Below are 21221 nucleotides of genomic sequence, written 5' to 3' on the forward strand. Positions count from 1 at the left end.
TTACAGCTGTCTTTATGAAGACCATGAAAAACGCTTAATTTCACCACGTTAGTGCGTTTCTGACGATTACATGCATTTGAATGGGGAACTCGCACCAAACAAAGTATAGGTTTTCATTATGTGAATAACTTGGAAATCTTAGCTCAAACAGCTGCAAAACCTGTTTTCCCAGCACGGAGACCTTGAGTTCTAGAAGATAAAGCCATAAACATGTTTGTCTGAGTCTTCTATCAAAAGTTACAGCTATTTATATGAAGTTGTACAAAAACGCTTTCTTTCGCCAAGACAGTGCGTTTCTCACTGTTACATGCATTTGAATGGGGAACTCGACCGAAACAAAGTATAGGTTTTCATTATGTGAATAACTTGGAAATCTTAGCTCAAACAGCTGCAAAACCTGTTTTCCCAGCACGGAGACCTTGAGTTCTATAAGATAAAGCCATAAACATGTTTGTCCGAGTCTTCTATCAAAAGTTACAGCTATTTATATGAAGTTGTACAAAAACGCTTTCTTTCGCCAAGACAGTGCGTTTCTCACTGTTACATGCATTTGAATGGGGAACTCGACCGAAACAAAGTATAGGTTTTCATTATGTGAATAACTTGGAAATCTTAGCTCAAACAGCTGCAAAACCTGTTTTCCCAGCACGGAGACCTTGAGTTCTATAAGATAAAGCCATAAACATGTTTGTCCGAGTCTTCTATCAAAAGTTACAGCTATTTATATGAAGTTGTACAAAAACGCTTTCTTTCGCCAAGACAGTGCGTTTCTCACTGTTACATGCATTTGAATGGGGAACTCGACCGAAACAAAGTATAGGTTTTCATTATGTGAATAACTTGGAAATCTTAGCTCAAACAGCTGCAAAACCTGTTTTCCCAGCACGGAGACCTTGAGTTCTATAAGATAAAGCCATAAACATGTTTGTCTGAGTCTTCTATCAAAAGTTACAGCTATTTATATGAAGTTGTACAAAATAGCTTTCTTTCGCCAAGACAGTGCGTTTCTCACTGTTACATGCATTTGAATGGGGAACTCGACCGAAACAAAGTATAGGTTTTCATTATGTGAATAACTTGGAAATCTTAGCTCAAACAGCTGCAAAACCTGTTTTCCCAGCACGGAGACCTTGAGTTCTATAAGATAAAGCCATAAACATGTTTGTCTGAGTCTTCTATCAAAAGTTACAGCTATTTATATGAAGTTGTACAAAAACGCTTTCTTTCGCCAAGACAGTGCGTTTCTCACTGTTACATGCATTTGAATGGGGAACTCGACCGAAACAAAGTATAGGTTTTCATTATGTGAATAACTTGGAAATCTTAGCTCAAACAGCTGCAAAACCTGTTTTCCCAGCACGGAGACCTTGAGTTCTATAAGATAAAGCCATAAACATGTTTGTCCGAGTCTTCTATCAAAAGTTACAGCTATTTATATGAAGTTGTACAAAAACGCTTTCTTTCGCCAAGACAGTGCGTTTCTCACTGTTACATGCATTTGAATGGGGAACTCGACCGAAACAAAGTATAGGTTTTCATTATGTGAATAACTTGGAAATCTTAGCTCAAACAGCTGCAAAACCTGTTTTCCCAGCACGGGAACCTTGAGTTCTTTAAGATAAAGCCATGAATACGTATATCTGAATCTTCTATCAAAAGTTACACCGATTTATATGAAGTTTTGCAAAAACGCTTTATTTCGCCAAGACAGTGCGTTTCTGACGATTACATGCATTTGAATGGGGAACTCGCCCGAAACAAAGTATAGGTTTTCATTATGTGAATAACTATAAAATCTTAGCTCACACAGCTTTAAAACCTGTTTGCCCAGCACGGGGATATTGAATTCTATAAGATAAAGCCATGAATACGTATATCTGAATCTTCTATCAAAAGTTACACCGATTTATATGAAGTTGTGCAAAAACGCTTTATTTCGCCAAGACAGTGCGTTTCTGACAATTACATGCATTTGAATGGGGAACTCGCACGAAACAAAGTATAGGTTTTCATTATTTGAATAACTTGAAAATCTTAGCTCAAACAGCTGCAAAACGTTTTTGCCCAGCACGGGGATATTGAATTCTATAAGATAAAGCCATAAACATGTATTTCTGAGTTTTCTATCAAAAGTTACAGCTGTCTTTATGAAGACCATGAAAAAGGCTTTATTTCACCACGTTAGTGCGTTTCTCGCTATTACATGCATTTGAATGGAGTTCTCGTCCGACACAAAGTATAGGTTTTCATTATGTGAATAACTTGGAAATCTTAGCTCAAACAGCTGCAAAACCTGTTTTCCCAGCACGGGAACCTTGAGTTCTATAAGATAAAGCCATGAATACGTATATCTGAATCTTCTATCAAAAGTTACACCGATTTATATGAAGTTGTACAAAAACGCTTTATTTCGCCAAGACAGTGCGTTTCTGACGATTACATGCATTTGAATGGGGAACTCGCCCGAAACAAAGTATAGGTTTTCATTATGTGAATAACTATAAAATCTTAGCTCAAACAGCTGCAAAGCCCGTTTGCCCAGCACGGGGATATTGAATTCTATAAGATAAAGCCATAAACATGTATTTCTGAGTCTTCTATCAAAAGTTACAGCTGTCTTTATGAAGACCATGAAAAACGCTTTAGTTCACCACGTTATTACGTTTCTGACGATTACATGCATTTGAATGGGGAACTCGCACGAAACAAAGTATAGGTTTTCATTATGTGAATAACTTGAAAATCTTAGCTCAAACAGCTGCAAAACATTTTTACCCAGCACCGGAAATTGAATTCTATAAGATAAAGCCATAAACATGTATTTCTGAGTCTTCTATCAAAGGTTACAGCTATGTATATGAAGTGGATGAAAAACGCTTTATTTCGCCAAGACAGTGCGTTTCTCACTGTTACATGCATTTGAATGGGGAACTCGCCTGAAACAAAGTATAGGTTTTCATTATGTGAATAACTTGAAAATCTTAGCTCAAACAGCTGCAAAACCTGTTTGCCCAGCACGAGGATATTGAATTCTATGAGATAAAGCCATAAATGTGTATTTCTGAGTCTTCTATCAAAAGTTACAGCTATTTATATGAAGTTGTGCAAAAACGCTTTATTTCGCCAAGACAGTGCGTTTCTGACGATTACATGCATTTGAATGGGGAACTCGCACGAAACAAAGTATAGGTTTTCATTATGTGAACAACTTTAACATCTTAGCTCAAACAGCTGCAAAAACCGCTTGCTCAACAGGGGATATTGAATTCTATCACGCAAATGCATTTGAATGGCGTTCTCGCCCGACACAAAGTCGGGGATATTGAATTCTTTAAGATAAATCCATAAATATGTATTTCTGGCTTTAAGTTACAGCTGTCTTTATGAAGACCATGAAAAAGGCTTTATTTCACCACGTTAGTGCGTTTCTCGCTATTACATGCTTTTGAATGGAGTTCTCGCCCGACACAAAGTATAGGTTTTCATTATGTGAATAACTTGAAAATCTTAGCTCGAACAGCTGCAAAAACCGTTCACTCAACACGGGGATATTGAATTCTATCAGGCAAAGCCATAAATATGTATTTCTGAGTCTTCTATCAAAAGTTACACCGATTTATATGAAGTTGTGCAAAAACGCTTTATTTCGCCAAGACAGTGCGTTTCTCGCTATTACATGCATTTGAATTGAGTTCTCGCCCGACACAAAGTATAGGTTTTCATTATGTGAATAACTTGAAAATCTTAGCTCAAACAGCTGCAAAACCTTTTTGCCCAGCACGGGGATATTGAAGTCTATAAGATAAAGCCATAAATATGTATTTCTGAATCTTCTATCAAAAGTTACACCGATTTATATGAAGTTTTGCAAAAACGCTTTATTTCGCCAAGACAGTGCGTTTCTGACGATTACATGCATTTGAATGGGGAACTCGCACGAAACAAAGTATAGGTTTTCATTATGTGAACAACTTTAACATCTTAGCTCAAACAGCTGCAAAAACCGCTTGCTCAACAGGGGATATTGAATTCTATCACGCAAATGCATTTGAATGGCGTTCTCGCCCGACACAAAGTCGGGGATATTGAATTCTATAAGATAAAGTCATAAATATGTATTTCTGAGTCTTCTATCAAAAGTTACAGCTGTCTTTATGAAGACCATGAAAAAGGCTTTATTTCACCACGTTAGTGCGTTTCTCGCTATTACATGCATTTCAATGGGGAACTCGCACCAAACAAAGTATAGGTTTTCATTATGTGAATAACTTGACAATCTTAGCTCAAACAGTTGCAAAACCCGTTTGCCCAGCACGGGGATATTGAATTCTATAAGATAAAGCCATAAACATGTATTTCTGAGTCTTCTATCAAAAGTTACAGCTGTCTTTATGAAGACCATGAAAAACGCTTAATTTCACCACGTTAGTGAGTTTCTGACGATTACATGCATTTGAATGGGGAACTCGCACCAAACAAAGTATAGGTTTTCATTATGTGAATAACTTGAAAATCTTAGCTCAAACAGCTGCAAAACATGTTTGCCCAGCACGGGGATATTGAATTCTATAAGATGAAGCCATGAACATGTGAGTCTGAATCTTCTATCAAAAGTTACAGCTGTCTTTATGAAGACCATGAAAAACGCTTAATTTCACCACGTTAGTGATTTTCTGACGATTACATGCATTTGAATGGGGAACTCGCACGAAACAAAGTATAGGTTTTCATTATGTGAATAACTTGAAAATCTTAGCTCAAACAGCTGCAAAACCTGTTTGCCCAGCACGGGGATATTGAATTCTATAAGATAAAGCCATGAATACGTATATCTGAATCTTCTATCAAAAGTTACACCCATTTATATGAAGTTGTGCAAAAACGCTTAATTTCGCCAAGACAGTGCGTTTCTGACGATTACATGCATTTGAATGGGGAACTCGCACGAAACAAAGTATAGGTTTTCATTATGTGAACAACTTTAACATCTTAGCTCAAACAGCTGCAAAACCCGTTTGCCCAGCACGGGGATATTGAATTCTATAAGATAAAGCCATAAACATGTATTTCTGAGTCTTCTATCAAAGGTTACAGCTGTCTTTATGAAGACCATGAAAAACGCTTAATTTCACCACATTAGTGCGTTTCTGACGATTACATGCATTTGAATGGGGAACTCGCACGAAACAAAGTATAGGTTTTCATTATGTGAACAACTTTAACATCTTAGCTCAAACAGCTGCAAAACCTTTTTGCCCAGCACGGGGATATTGAATTCTATAAGATGAAGCCATGAACATGTGAGTCTGAATCTTCTATCAAAAGTTACAGCTATTTATATGAAGTTGTGCAAAAACGCTTTATTTCGCCAAGACAGTGCGTTTCTGACGATTACATGCATTTGAATGGGGAACTCGCACGAAACAAAGTATAGGTTTTCATTATGTGAATAACTTGAAAATCTTAGCTCAAACAGCTGCAAAACCTGTTTTCCCAGCACGGGGATATTGAATTCTATAAGATAAAGCCATGAATACGTATATCTGAATCTTCTATCAAAAGTTACACCCATTTATATGAAGTTGTGCAAAAACGCTTTATTTCGCCAAGACAGTGCGTTTCTGACGATTACATGCATTTGAATGGGGAACTTGCACGAAACAAAGTATAGGTTTTCATTATGTGAACAACTTTAACATCTTAGCTCAAACAGCTGCAAAAACCGCTTGCTCAACACGGGGATATTGAATTCTATCACGCAAATGCATTTGAATGGCGTTCTCGCCCGACACAAAGTCGGGGATATTGAATTCTATAAGATAAATCCATAAATATGTATTTCTGGCTTTAAGTTACAGCTGTCTTTATGAAGACCATGAAAAACGCTTAATTTCACCACGTTAGTGCGTTTCTGACGATTACATGCATTTGAATGGCGTTCTCGCACGACACAAAGTATAGGTTTTCATTATGTGAATAACTCCAAAATCTTAGCTCAAATAGCTGCGAAACCTGTTTGCCTGGCACGGGGATATTGAATTCTATAAGATAAAGCCATGAATACTTATATCTGAATCTTCTATAAAAAGTTAAACCGATTTATATGAAGTTGTGCAAAAACGCTTTATTTCGCCAAGACAGTGCGTTTCTGACGATTACATGCATTTGAATGGGGAACTCGCACGAAACAAAGTATAGGTTTTCATTATGTGAATAACTTGAAAATCTTAGCTCAAACAGCTGCAAAACCTTTTTGCCCAGCACGGGGAAATTGAATTCTATAAGATAAAGCCATGAATATGTATATCTGAATCTTCTATCAAAAGTTACACCGATTTATATGAAGTTTTGCAAAAACGCTTTATTTCGCCAAGACAGTGCGTTTCTGACGTTTACATGCATTTGAATGGGGAACTCGCCAGAAACAAAGTATAGGTTTTCATTATGTGAATAACTTGAAAATCTTAGCTCAAACAGCTGCAAAACCCGTTTGCCCAGCACTGGGATATTGAATTATATAAGATAAAGCCATAAATATGTATTTCTGAGTCTTCTATCAAAAGTTACAGGTGTCTTTATGAAGACCATGAAAAAGGCTTTATTTCACCATGTTAGTGCGTTTCTGACGATTACCTGCATTTGAATGGGGAACTCGCACGAAACAAAGTATAGGTTTTCATTATGTGAAAAACTTGAAAATCTTAGCTCACACACAGCTGCAAAAACCGCTTGCTCAACACGGGGATATTGAATTCTAACACGCAAATGCATTTGAATGGCGTTCTCGCCCGACACAAAGTCGGGGATATTGAATTCTATAAGATAAAGTCATAAATATGTATTTCTGAGTCTTCTATCAAAAGTTACAGGTGTCTTTATGAAGACCATGAAAAAGGCTTTATTTCACCACGTTAGTGCGTTTCTCGCTATTACATGCATTTCAATGGGGAACTCGCACCAAACAAAGTATAGGTTTTCATTATGTGAATAACTTGAAAATCTTAGCTCAAACAGTTGCAAAACCCGTTTGCCCAGCACGGGGATATTGAATTCTATAAGATAAAGCCATAAACATGTATTTCTGAGTCTTCTATCAAAGGTTACAGCTGTCTTTATGAAGACCATGAAAAACGCTTAATTTCACCACGTTAGTGAGTTTCTGACGATTACATGCATTTGAATGGGGAACTCGCACCAAACAAAGTATAGGTTTTCATTATGTGAATAACTTGAAAATCTTAGCTCAAACAGCTGCAAAACCTGTTTGCCCAGCACGGGGATATTGAATTCTATAAGATGAAGCCATGAACATGTGGAGTCTGAATCTTCTATCAAAAGTTACAGCTGTCTTTATGAAGACCATGAAAAACGCTTAATTTCACCACGTTAGTGAGTTTCTGACGATTACATGCATTTGAATGGGGAACTCGCACCAAACAAAGTATAGGTTTTCATTATGTGAATAACTTGAAAATCTTAGCTCAAACAGCTGCAAAACCTTTTTGCCCAGCACGGGGATATTGAATTCTATAAGATAAAGCCATGAATACGTATATCTGAATCTTCTATCAAAAGTTACACCCATTTATATGAAGTTGTGCAAAAACGCTTAATTTCGCCAAGACAGTGCGTTTCTGACGATTACATGCATTTGAATGGGGAACTCGCACGAAACAAAGTATAGGTTTTCATTATGTGAACAACTTTAACATCTTAGCTCAAACAGCTGCAAAACCCGTTTGCCCAGCACGGGGATATTGAATTCTATAAGATAAAGCCATAAACATGTATTTCTGAGTCTTCTATCAAAGGTTACAGCTGTCTTTATGAAGACCATGAAAAACGCTTAATTTCACCACGTTAGTGCGTTTCTGACGATTACATGCATTTGAATGGGGAACTCGCACGAAACAAAGTATAGGTTTTCATTATGTGAACAACTTTAACATCTTAGCTCAAACAGCTGCAAAACCTTTTTGCCCAGCACGGGGATATTGAATTCTATAAGATGAAGCCATGAACATGTGAGTCTGAATCTTCTATCAAAAGTTACAGCTATTTATATGAAGTTGTGCAAAAACGCTTTATTTCGCCAAGACAGTGCGTTTCTGACGATTACATGCATTTGAATGGGGAACTCGCACGAAACAAAGTATAGGTTTTCATTATGTGAACAACTTTAACATCTTAGCTCAAACAGCTGCAAAAACCGCTTGCTCAACACGGGGATATTGAATTCTATCACGCAAATGCATTTGAATGGCGTTCTCACCCGACACAAAGTCGGGGATATTGAATTCTATAAGATAAATCCATAAATATGTATTTCTGGCTTTAAGTTACAGCTGTCTTTATGAAGACCATGAAAAACGCTTAATTTCACCACGTTAGTGCGTTTCTGACGATTACATGCATTTGAATGGGGAACTCGCACCAAACAAAGTATAGGTTTTCATTATGTGAATAACTTGAAAATCTTAGCTCAAACAGCTGCAAAACCCGTTTGCCCAGCACGGGGATATTGAATTCTATAAGATAAAGCCATAAATATGTATTTCTGAGTCTTCTATCAAAAGTTACAGCTGTCTTTATGAAGACCAAGAAAAACGCTTTATTTCACCACGTTAGTGCGTTTCTGACGATTACATGCATTTGAATGGGGAACTCGCACGAAACAAAGTATAGGTTTTCATTATGTGAATAACTTGAAAATCTTAGCTCAAACAGCTGCAAAACCTGTTTGCCCAGCACGGGGATATTGAATTCTATAAGATAAAGCCATGAATACTTATATCTGAATCTTCTATAAAAAGTTAAACCGATTTATATGAAGTTGTGCAAAAACGCTTTATTTCGCCAAGACAGTGCGTTTCTGACGATTACATGCATTTGAATGGGGAACTCGCACGAAACAAAGTATAGGTTTTCATTATGTGAATAACTTGAAAATCTTAGCTCAAACAGCTGCAAAACCCGTTTGCCCAGCACGGGGATATTGAATTCTATAAGATAAAGCCATGAATACGTATATCTGAATCTTCTATCAAAAGTTACACCCATTTATATGAAGTTGTGCAAAAACGCTTTATTTCGCCAAGACAGTGCGTTTCTGATGATTACATGCATTTGAATGGGGAACTCGCACGAAACAAAGTATAGGTTTTCATTATGTGAATAACTTGAAAATCTTAGCTCAAACATCTGCAAAACCCGTTTGCCCAGCACGGGGATATTGAATTCTATAAGATGAAGCCATGAACATGTGAGTCTGAATCTTCTATCAAAAGTTACAGCTATTTATATGAAGTTGTGCAAAAACGCTTTATTTCGCCAAGACAGTGCGTTTCTGACGATTACATGCATTTGAATGGGGAACTCGCACGAAACAAAGTATAGGTTTTCATTATGTGAACAACTTTAACATCTTAGCTCAAACAGCTGCAAAAACCGCTTGCTCAACACGGGGATATTGAATTCTATCACGCAAATGCATTTGAATGGCGTTCTCGCCCGACACAAAGTCGGGGATATTGAATTCTATAAGATAAATCCATAAATATGTATTTCTGGCTTTAAGTTACAGCTGTCTTTATGAAGACCATGAAAAACGCTTAATTTCACCACGTTAGTGCGTTTCTGACGATTACATGCATTTGAATGGGGAACTCGCACCAAACAAAGTATAGGTTTTCATTATGTGAATAACTTGAAAATCTTAGCTCAAACAGCTGCAAAACCCGTTTGCCCAGCACGGGGATATTGAATTCTATAAGATAAAGCCATGAATACGTATATCTGAATCTTCTATCAAAAGTTACACCGATTTATATGAAGTTGTGCAAAAACGCTTTATTTCGCCAAGACAGTGCGTTTCTGACGATTACATGCATTTGAATGGGGAACTCGCACCAAACAAAGTATAAGTTTTCATTATGTGAATAACTTGAAAATCTTAGCTCACACAGCTTTAAAAAGTAGCTGAGCAGATTTCATCTCAAGTAAGCAATTAAAGTAAGCGTTTGTTCGTCTGTTCTTCCACTTAAAGAGCATTTAAGGACGTCTTTCGAGTGTCCAGTTGAATTAATTCTACTGGCTCCCATGGTCCTTTGTTATTATAGACATATTTTTCATGTTCATACAGCTATTTAGTAAATTCTATCTATTTAGTAATATCCGTCAGCTATAAAATGTAATATAAATATAAAAAATATCCAAATATCTCCTGCCCTTTCTATTTTAATGATGTAAGTCTGTTATCGTGTAACATATCAATGAGATGCTGTACAGTACAATCCTACTGACGCAGCAGAGGGATAACGACGGCTATTCAACATTTGAGCTGCATGACACAGACAAAGTGACTAAATCATCTTTTTTGTGGTTTATTGTCTTCAAACCAGCAGACAAAGCTGATGGCAGAAGATGTCGGAGAAGAACTTCAGGCCGTGTACTGAAAAGGTATTTTTTTCTTGTTATCAAAAGACATTTGGAGTGACGGCTTCTACAACTGGTTGTGCTAAAGTAAAGCTTACAGTCTAAGAAATCACAGTGTTGATATTCAGCACGAGAAAAAAATTTATTTACAATCATAGTTTTATAAATTCTGACTGTAAACATCTTTTACAGCTTTGATATTGTTTGACACTAGATATCAGGTTTAATTTAAAGGTTTCTGTGTCCCAATGAGCCATTTACACTGACCAGTGTTTCACTTTAACTGTAACACATTCATTATTTAGTTCCAACATTTCTAAGAGAAATAACTGAATGTAAAAAATGGCAGCCCTCAGGCCAGGTTTAATTGATAGAGATATATGCATGCATTATGAAATTTATGTATCCCATATAATTGTTATTCATCTAATCATGGCATACCCACCCCTTCCTCCCTAGTTAACTGCAACCCAAAAGAACTAGTGGGGCTATTTGCACACTCACAACCAGTGTAGGGTAAAAAGAGCCACCAAAAAGCTGTCAGCCACAGATGTGCTAGAAGAGTCAGAAACTCTACTTATGGAGAAACTTTCTAAGTCTAACAGGGGACAGGAACTCCTGCCCAAATAACATGATATAACCCCACATACAGCCCAGCCATAAACTGAACCAAGTCATTTAGTTAAAGACAGCATTGGGACCAAATCCCTGTACCAACCTGGCATTTCTTCCTCCTGAATTAAATGAATGAATGGATGAAAGTTAAATGACTACAAATGTAAAGCCACTAGTTCCCACACTGGAATTCCCTGACACAGTGTGTTAACCATAGTTAGCTTGTATCAACAGTTGTAACAGGCTAAGCCACTTGAGACACTGCATTGAATTTGTTCCTGTCTTAATGATTTCAGCTGACTGGTTTCAGCTCAGATGTTCTTCCTTTCAGTAGATCAAATTAGCTCGTGCTCCTTCTGCTTCCAATTTAATGGCAAGAAGAAGAAGAAGAAGAAGAAGAAGAAGAAGAAGAAGAATGTTCAGCGAAGTGGCATTCATGGTCTCAGTGAACAGTCATGGTCACACACTGCATGTGGTTTTAAAAGCAACATGTCTGTTCACTACAACGATCGAGATGTGTAATATTAGTGCAGCTACGGTTTGTTTTTGAACATCAGTTCTGTTTTCTACTTTGATCACTTAGACCAAAAAAGTGTTGTTTTCAGATTCTTTCTTTTAAATCTATAAAGCACCTGCTCATTTTTTATTACAATTAGTTTCACATAAATGTTAGTGTTTCCTGTATGATCTTTTAATGCTTACACTACACTGTACATGTCTACATTAGAGACATTTCTGTTACCTGTTTCTGTTGACTCAGAGTTGTGAAATGTTCTTTTATTTGATACACAATATGAAGTTCATAATTTTCTTACAAATAAAACTCTAATGACAAACATGAACAGCTGTGCTTATTTCTGAGACATGAGTTTTTGAATGTGTGCATCTGTATGCTGAAACTGTAATGGTGAACCTGAGGTGATGGTCAACAGAAGGCAAATATATATCAATATAAAACAATATTGAAGTAATGTCTTTACCCTCTGCAGCGTGTGGACGCTGTGCACACAATCACCTTATTTACTGCAGTAAACATGCACCGCTAGCTCACGGGACTGACTGTCTCCATAGTTACATCGTATATTATTAGCTATGTAAACAGCTTCCAAAGATACCGCCATAGCTCTCTGTAGCTGTAACACTTTCACACTTTGCAAATCATTTCACGTTTTTGATAGTTATGAAGACAGAATATGTTTTTAAGGTCATGCTAGGCGGTTGCTATGGTGGTTGCTGTGGACTTGGCTGGACCGCGTCCGATTCCTGTTATTAGCTGTCCGCCGTAGGAAGGCTGCGTTCCATTTACAAGTAGTGACAGTCTGCCGTAACTCGAACTCAAACCCCGCTTTGATCTTTAATTATAGGCCTTTTATAGCCGTTCATGACACGCACACACACACACAAAGCACTTTGCCTCACCATGAGAATGCAACTTTACCTAACCTATCCTTTAAAGTTAGGTTAGGTAAAAAAGTGTACAGTTAGCAGGAAGGGGAAAAAAACAGCTACAATCTGGGTTTGGAGTTTTGTTGCTGTTCCTTTCTTTCTTTGTCTGATATAGGATAGAAAAATGAAGCAACCAGAGATTTAATGATGAATACTATGGGTTCTGTAGTGACCTGAATGACTCTTTGCATACAATTTATTGAAGAGGACTTTAGAATGCACTTTACATTTAGACTGTTGCTGTTTAATTTTTTACATTGTTGCCGTGTTATGTCATGAATGATCAGCTGGACAATACAGTCAAAGACAGACCATTCATCATATGCAAGAATCCTAGTTGGATTTTTGTTGTCACTCATGTTTTTGAACCAAATATTGAAAACAATTCTGACAGACTGGATACCTGGCCAAGGGTGTACATTACCTTGTACTCAAGCATCCCAGGACAGAGCCCTGCCCCACCATGAGCCTGGGTGGATACGTGGTTATAATATAAAAGGATCGATACTGAATATGAATATTTCATGAAAATTGAATTATAATACAAATTAGTAATAAGGGTTTCTTATCTACCCCATACTCAAAGAGCTGCGGGCAGAGAGGGTGACAGGAGAGGATGGCACTGAAGAGAAGATGCTCGGTTTCTGGAGTCTCCTGGTCCTGTCAGTATTAGTAGGATGCATCTGCTGTGTCTTCTCGTGGATGCTCACCTACCTTGACTCGTTCCAGCCTGGTATGGATTTCCCAACACTGCGGACAGTGGTGAGTTAATAAAAGGAATCTGTGACACATGCAACACATTCACAGAGGAAGAGGACACAAAGGGAGGACACGAAGAGTCTGTGTTAAAGTCAGAAATCCAAATCTTTAGTCAAAAACAGGCGGCGGTAACAAACAGGAAGACAAGCAGTCCATCAAACTGTCTACAGGGTCAAACATTCAGAGAATTCAAACAGCAGTAAAAAATAACTGGACACTGAAAAACTTAAAGCAATGTGTGACGCAATAAAAGGAAGCAGCGCAGTATATTCACTGCAGCGCAGTGACTTTTGTAATTGTCATCAATTACAAAAGAGAAAAAGAGAAAAGGAGAAAAACTATGATTTCTAAGAAATTAAACCTTGACGCAGAATGTAAACTGTGTGAGTTTGGTGAACTTTGTTAGTAACAAATGAGGTAAAAACCCAAAACAGACAAAACACAGAAAGAGGCTCTCAGTATTCATTAATAATTAGAAAGCATCTAAACATTCTGGTCGTGGATTTTTACAGTCTTAGTTCTGCTCGCTGTCATCATTATAATCATCATAATCAATGGGTCCTGAGGTGGGCGGGACTGTCTCTGGTGATGTCACCATGAAGGAACAGCATCTGGCACGTGTTGCTGAAACATCCCAGTACACTGGTGTAGTTTCTTCTCCAGCTGTTTGACATTTGACACTTGAACATTAAGGGGAAGAGGAAGAAACAGTGTTAGGTCAGGTGACCACATGGTTTCTAAAGTAACTGACAGGTACTCACACTCTCATTACAAATACATATAGGATCTTGGGGGTGGGCACGATGCACGGAATCCAAGTTACCATCACGGTGTACACCTCACCCCTGGCGTCGTTGCCCACCTCTCAATTTTAAATACACGTAGACATTGAGGGCTAGCAGGAGGGACCATGCGCTTACCTGCTGCTCTCTGGCAGGTAGCTCCATGCCCTCCTGGGTTTTAAATGCACCTTAGAACACACATGTATCAACACTACAATGAGCGGGTGGAGGGAGGTTTGGAGTCTTCTCTCACCCCCATTCTCTGCGGCTTGTTGGAGCGGGGGGCTAGGAGGAGGAGTTGGCCGTCCGGCTGCGGTCTGGAGTGTGGGGCCTCCTTGCTGCTGTGGAGTCGGGGCGGTCTGCCTCTCCCCACCGCAGGGAAAAGGGTAACACCACCTGGGTCTAGGTGCAGTTCCCCCCTCCAGGGGCAAGGGTACCTAGACCCGATTCGTAGAGTACGCTTGGGGAGTGTGATCGTGTGTACAGCGTCTCTTTATGTCTGTCTCCACGTTGGTTGAGTAAGTGCATATGAGAGCATGAGGGTGGGAATGGATGTTTGTATCTGTGTGTGCCTGTATGTCTGTGTCTACATGTCAGGTTGGGTATCAGACGCCACCTCTCTGGGGACATCTCAGGCCCTCCAAGGTTTGGAGGTCTATCTCCCCCCACCACTCCCCCTGCCAGTGGCGGACTCCCTCAGACATCGGTGCGTTGGTGGTTCTTTATGTCTGGGGATGGGCATCCGGGTACACACCGGCTCACTCCTTGGCGGCCGCTTATCGGGGCCTGGAGCCTGGGGCTCGCTCGGGCCACTTCGGAGGTGGGGTGCCCCCGGCCTCTCGGCCTGGGGCTCGGTCACTCAGGCACAGCTGGCTGGAGCCGGCGGAGCTCACGGGCGCGTCACTGCAACTCCCACTGGCTTCTGCTCCGCGGCTGCTGAGTGAGCCCTCATCTGGGACTCTCCTCAGCTCTTTCTGGGACAGTGGTGCGGCTGCCCCTCTGTTGGTCTTCCTTGGTCTCTTGTGTTCTGGGGGCCTCTGGATGTCTGGAGTTTTGATCTCCTCCATACCTGCTTCATGCCCTGGAGGACGGGGCTGTGGCCCCCCCACACCCTCTAGCAGATCATTACATGAAGGAACCTTTTAAAAAAGCAAGCGTGTCCATGCTCACAGGTGTACACACGGGTGATCACACCCACAAACTACACCCTTTTTGGCTCCTACCTCAAAGCACACTGTGTTCTGTTGATCTTATGTGCTGCACAATAATGTTTAATATTTAGTATTTACTGTCATATTCCCATATATCATTGTGATGTTGTTTATTCTATTACTCTTGTTCTCTTCTGCTTGTTTTCTTTTTTCTTTCTCAACAGGTGATCCCAGGTGATCGATATATGCATTTTCTTTTTTCCCTGCCCATTCTGTTGGTTTTTGTCTTTTGCCCTTCTCCCCCGTCCCTCTTCTCAGCTGTTTCTCTTTCCCTCTTTCTTTCTCCCCTTCTTTCCCCCAGTCAAGTCTGTCCCGTATTCAGTAAATGAAAATAAAATAAACAATAAAAGGTGAATCAAATGGACCATTATGGCAAGGCTGGGATGGTCAATTTGGTAAAGTAAATCCGTTGGGCATCTTTCTTTGCCTTTAGACAATAATTCTGATGGCAAAAGAGCCAAACGGGACAGGCAAAAAAATAAAAATAAAAAAAATAAAAAATAAAATAAAGTAACTGACAGGAAGTAACCAGGCCGTTAGAAATGGATGGCATGTGTTTAGAGTTACTGGAGTTGGGTAACTCACTTACCAAAAGCAGCAGCACACAGATGAAGGATCAGATGCTGAATGTTGCAGGAACATGCTCATGTGCGGTGGTCATTCAATGCTGCTCCGGCAGGTTAGACAGTCCAAGACTGATATCCTGCCCATCTGAGAGTTTGAAAACACACATGCAAAGATTTATTTTGTATTACAGTCAAAGTTGGATGTTCATTTTTGTCCTTTAAAAATGTTTGTGTATTTGAAAGCACTAACATTTAAGGATGACTTGGATCGTCTCCTTTAAAGGGGAGACAAGTGTATCCACTGATCCACGTCACTTTACCTGGATGATGACTCCTCTCCCCCTCACTCAGAAACACTCCTAATATAACCAAGCAAATAAATAATATTGAAGATTTACTTACATCATTACAAAAACATCAAAAACATCTCCCTTTGATTCTATTTCTCCATTCCTGCTGAACATCAGGCAACAAATATCTCAATAAATCACAGTAAAATGTAAAGCACATATTTTCTCTGCTTTGTCTAACCTCTGCAGAGCCTCTGTCAAGAAAAACATATCTGTAAGCATAAAACAAATATACATTCATAACACGTCACTGGACAAACCTCGGTCAGTTGATTTCCTCTGTGCAGTGCAGACGAGCATCAGTCAGTGAGTCAAGGTGGTGAGATGGACTGGTGTCCTTTGTGACTCTGCTGGTTCTTCTGAGGAAACACCACCGTCTCTCCACACTGTCACCATCTGTGAGCACAAATTGCCGCTCTGCTCTGCCAGCATGTAGGAAATCACATATCACACACACAGGGGTGAAGAAACATCAGAGCTCAACTTTGGATACTTTAGATCTAAACAGATCAAACTAGCTCTTAGTTTCAACAATCAGTGAACAGACAAACAATGATACCAAACTGATTCTGTATGAATACAATATGGTATTTTCAATACAGGTGTCAAATTAATTAATTAAAACTAATACAGACATATGTATATATATTTTTTTGATAAATTAGTTTGCTTAATTATAAGAATATATATTTTTTTCATTTAACAATTGCAACTGAAAGAAATTAAATATTGAACAAAAATATATTGTCACATTCTGAGCATGCTCAGCATGCTGACAGACTTGAAGTTGCTACAGATTTTAAGAAGTGATAATTATAGGGAAAAAAATTCTCTTTTTCTTCCGTTTAATCAAACATTTGATGCCTCAGCTGTCTCAGTCCTATAGCATTCTGCAACTACAACTAAGCTGAAGCTTGGATTTGGCTGCAGGTGCCCCTGTACATCCTTCTCAACATGTTGGTACCATTTAATCACACTTCTTCCTGAGCTTTGCTTCATCACAAGACCAAAGGTGGCATCCCGTGTCACGGTCATATCATCATCCAGAAGAAACATTTGAAGAAACATCATGGAGAAGAAACATTTACGCGCCTCCTGGTTTTGCTTTCTGATCCTGCAAAAAGACTGAGGACAACAAAGCCCAGAGAACACGAGATACACAATATCCAACATTCAGACTCAACAGCCTCCATAAATGAAGAGCACCAGGTTGGTTCAGTTATAGTAGATATGAGCATACTTCACATTACTGGGTATGAATAATAATCAAGAGACAAACTTTAAAGATGCAGAGCATGATGTCCCATCATCAGACTGTAAACAAACATCCACCAGGCTTCTTTGTTGGATCTCCTATCAGGGATCAGTAGAGTGTATTAACCTGTGGTATAAGCAGCAGTCACTGAAATATTACTGTTTCAGATAAGAAATCCAGCACATAAAAGCCAGGGTAGGAGGGATCTCTGCAAACTGACTTACCTCTGCAAGTGTGAAGCTCAACAAAAATCTGACTCTCCAGTCACTGACAAACAAAAACCTCCAGCTGGGAGATAGAAAACGCTGTCTGGGTCCTGCTGGATGTTGCTGGTCAGAGTCCACACATTAGCAGAGTGCTTCTTGGTCCCACTGACCCATATGGACAGCGACTGTGGAGAACTGTTCTGGAAAACAGAAAAGAGAATTAAAATAACAAAAAGCCAAACACGATTTCCACAAAGACTATCTTGGAATCAGCAATCAAAAAAAAAACACTGGTTCATATTTCAATTAAATATGAACAGGTTCCTCAAATGTACGCAGTTCAGACCTGATTTAATTTAATTTCCTTCACACAGCACATTCGTCCAGGCTGACAGGTAAACATAGAATTAATCTCAGGTAACATGACTCATAGTAGAGATTCAGTAAGAAAGATTACTAGCTCTAATATTATTACCACACAATCCAAGGACACACCAACAGCTCAGATTTGTAGAACTATTTAAACAAATGTCTTCTGAATATTCAATTCATGTTCACAGTGGGAGGGGGGGGGGGGGGGGGGGTCGTGGAATTTTTTAAATAAAGTCTGCAACACAGAAAGAGCTGTGATCAAGCTATTTATTACTGCGCCAACACACATCAAACATTACAGTTCAGTCATGTCAGCGCTGCCACAGACGTTGTGCTCCTCCTCCTTTATGCATTCCAAGGAAGAGGGAGGAAGTTACAAACTGATCCTACCACACTTCACGTGTCTCGCTATGAAACCTAACGGATCAATGGTTAAGCTGTTTTGTGCCCTTGGCCTTATCAGCACCTGTAAAGGGAGTTGTTTTCTCAAACTGCTGACGCTGAAGTAAGTTCATCTAGTTTTAGAAACTTTCACTGAACACTCTATAACAGTGTCACAACTAAGCATATGCATAAGCACTTAAATACTTTAAATGAAAATATCAGAAAAATTCTATTACAGAGGCTAGAGCCTGTCCCAGTAGTCATAGGTAGAGCACACCTGGACAGGTCACCAGTCTGTCAGAGGACTAACACAGAGACTGTCACGGCTGGCGGAGTGAGCCGTGTGGTGTGGAGGAAAAGGAGGACCCAAAATGCGGCAGTGACTGATGATTCGAGTGACGTTTATTTGCAAGGTGGCAGTGGCAGAAACAGGCAGCGAATCGTGAGAGATTACTAACGGAAACCTAAACTGGGAGAAACTAAAGAGCAAACCTGAAATCTTAACAAAACAGAGAGCAGAGCAGAGAGACGCAGACTAAGGAACAGGATACCAAGAAACACAGAGATACACAGATGAACGCAGATGAGCTGACAATGAACACAGACCGACACCCACTAAATATACACACACACAAGGTAATCACACACAGGAGGGACGAACAGCTGAACCCAATACACATGAGGACCGGAGGAGACAGGCTGAACACAATGACAACAGACACAGACTTTCAGAACAAAACAGGAAATCTAGAACCCTAACCGGACACAAGGGGGGAGGACACAGAATAACTAGAACAGAGGAAAATAATCACAAAACACAAAACGCTGGGTCAACGACCCAGGACCATGACAGAGACAGACATCAGAGTAACAAATCTATTTAAAATTAATGTAAGTTTGCTGCAGCTGTATGTATGAACGTGTTTCTGTGCTCACAGTCCACCTCTCAGGAAAGTCTACTTTAAACAGACCTCACAAAAGGCTGATGTGGCTGGATCAGTAGTGTGATTTAAGTACGATACCTTTGGCCAGGGATTAATCTGGTACATCGCTTCACTGTAGTCTTACGTATTTTCCCCACACCTGAATTAAAAAAAAATACTGATATATACAAATAACAGCTTCAGCTGATGCAGCCTGACTCAATCCTAAATGTTCAGCACACAGAGACACAGAGGTACTGTTTAAAGTTTAGTGTTAACTTGAGTCACTGATCATTTGCAGTATTACAGAGTCTGGCAGTCTTTGCATGATGTCAACGTCACTGTACGTTTCTAGCTGACTCTCAGGTGTGACAGGTGTGCCAGCAGGAAAGAGTAATAATAGCCTGCATCCTGAGGTTTGCCATGCAGGATTAAAGGAGCCAGGCTTTATTCACACAGCTAGGATTGTATTTTACACTGACCCTGGGTCAGTATAAGTATCATACAGTTTAAACGAAGCACTGAAACTTGCACATATTTATTACAGATGCACTGAAGCTAATCGAGATATTTGCTGTCAATCTGTGGCTGCGATTAAACACTTTAATGGAAACTTTATTAACTAGTAATGACATCTGTCATGACAGAAGCTAATATTTCTGTGCAAACGTCGTTTAAACAGTAACAGCTTTACTCTAATATAAGCTAACGTTTACACCGTAACTTTAAGCTAGCACCATAAAGACGGTAAAACACGTAATAACATCTACAAATGCATCTTAAAGCTGTTATATTAGCACTCGGTGTATTACTAACATAACCACATTAACATTATTGACACTCGCTGACTTTTAATAGTCATTCTATAAATGCTGTCCGTTTAAACGGTCTTACCTGTAAACACTGCTGTATCCACCGGATTCCAGCCAGAGTGAATTCTGGAGTCTTCCCACGCTCCTGTTAGTGATCCTCCATCTGGATGGATGATAACAACCTTCTGAACAATCTAGCAGGAGATTGTCCATATCTATGGGACTGATTTGTGCTAATAACGCCCATTGTATGGACTGATAACAGCCGAAGCGGGTGAATAAAGTCACCCAGTCGCTAGCTGTGCCATTACCCAGCATACACCAGCACAATATTAGGCACAGCACCACCATAGACATTTTCAGTGGTTTTGAATGCAGGACATGGTTATCTTACCCTGTAAAATGCATGACAATAAAACAGCTAACCACCATAAAATGGTGTGTGTGTGTGTGTGTGTGTGTGTGTGTGTGTGTGTGTGTGTGTGTGTGAGAGAGAGAGAGAGAGAGAGAGAGAGAGAGAGAGAGAGAGAGAGAAAGAGAGGGGGGGGGGGGATCAAAGGCGTGCGTTTATGTTTTTTCTTGATCAAGAGTGTGCCTCCTCTCTCTTATTGGATATGCTATAGCATGTTTATTCAGGTGCGCCTTTGAAGTCTATGAGAATACTTTACAGCCTGGTCTGAGTGCTCATTTCTGCACAGACACAATGAAGCGTGCACTCAGTTTAGAGGAGGCTGTTGCTGCGGTTTTGCACTCTTCAGAAAGTGAAAACGATACCACAAGCAGTGGAGATACTTCTGACAGCGAAGAAGAATTTTTGCCAGGCACCGAGGAGCTTTGCAGCTCATGTGAGGAGGAGGACGACGAAGAGCAGGATGAAGAGACAAGACTGGAGGATGGCCAGTGGAGATCTAAAAATGGAAAAATCATGTGGCAACCCACACATGAAGAGGTCCTGCCATTTTTTCCTCCTCCCATTTTAACCCGAGGACCATTATGCAATTTGTAGCAGCCCTGTGAGCACTTTCCATCTTTTTTTTGCAGAGGACATTATGCAGCTAATCCTGCATTTCACCAACCTGCAGGGCAACAGGTAGGTAAAAGACTGG

At 39.7% G+C, this 21221-nt stretch overlaps 1 long non-coding RNA gene across 7 annotated transcripts; it reads right to left on the minus strand.

Moving 5' to 3' along the window:
- Positions 1 to 13340: 13340 nt before the first annotated feature.
- On the minus strand, positions 13341 to 20583 carry LOC146708770 (uncharacterized). 7 transcript variants are annotated; one of them, XR_014920361.1, is made up of 8 exons: positions 20198 to 20581; positions 19403 to 19463; positions 17643 to 17824; positions 17128 to 17544; positions 16424 to 16580; positions 16064 to 16172; positions 15837 to 15958; positions 13341 to 13934 (listed from the first exon to the last, which is right to left on the minus strand). It is a non-coding gene; the product is annotated as an uncharacterized LOC146708770 (long non-coding RNA). The 7 variants fall into 7 exon arrangements; XR_014920360.1 differs by having other exon boundaries at positions 16424 to 16585; XR_014920357.1 differs by having other exon boundaries at positions 16424 to 17544; positions 17643 to 17819; positions 20198 to 20583.
- Between the last annotated feature and the right edge of the window lie 638 nt (positions 20584 to 21221).

Source organism: Copadichromis virginalis, linkage group LG5 (assembly GCF_057382275.1).
Source record: "Copadichromis virginalis isolate Kocher_CV1m ecotype Utaka linkage group LG5, C_Virginalis_male_GT1.1, whole genome shotgun sequence".
Lineage (NCBI taxonomy): Eukaryota > Metazoa > Chordata > Actinopteri > Cichliformes > Cichlidae > Copadichromis > Copadichromis virginalis.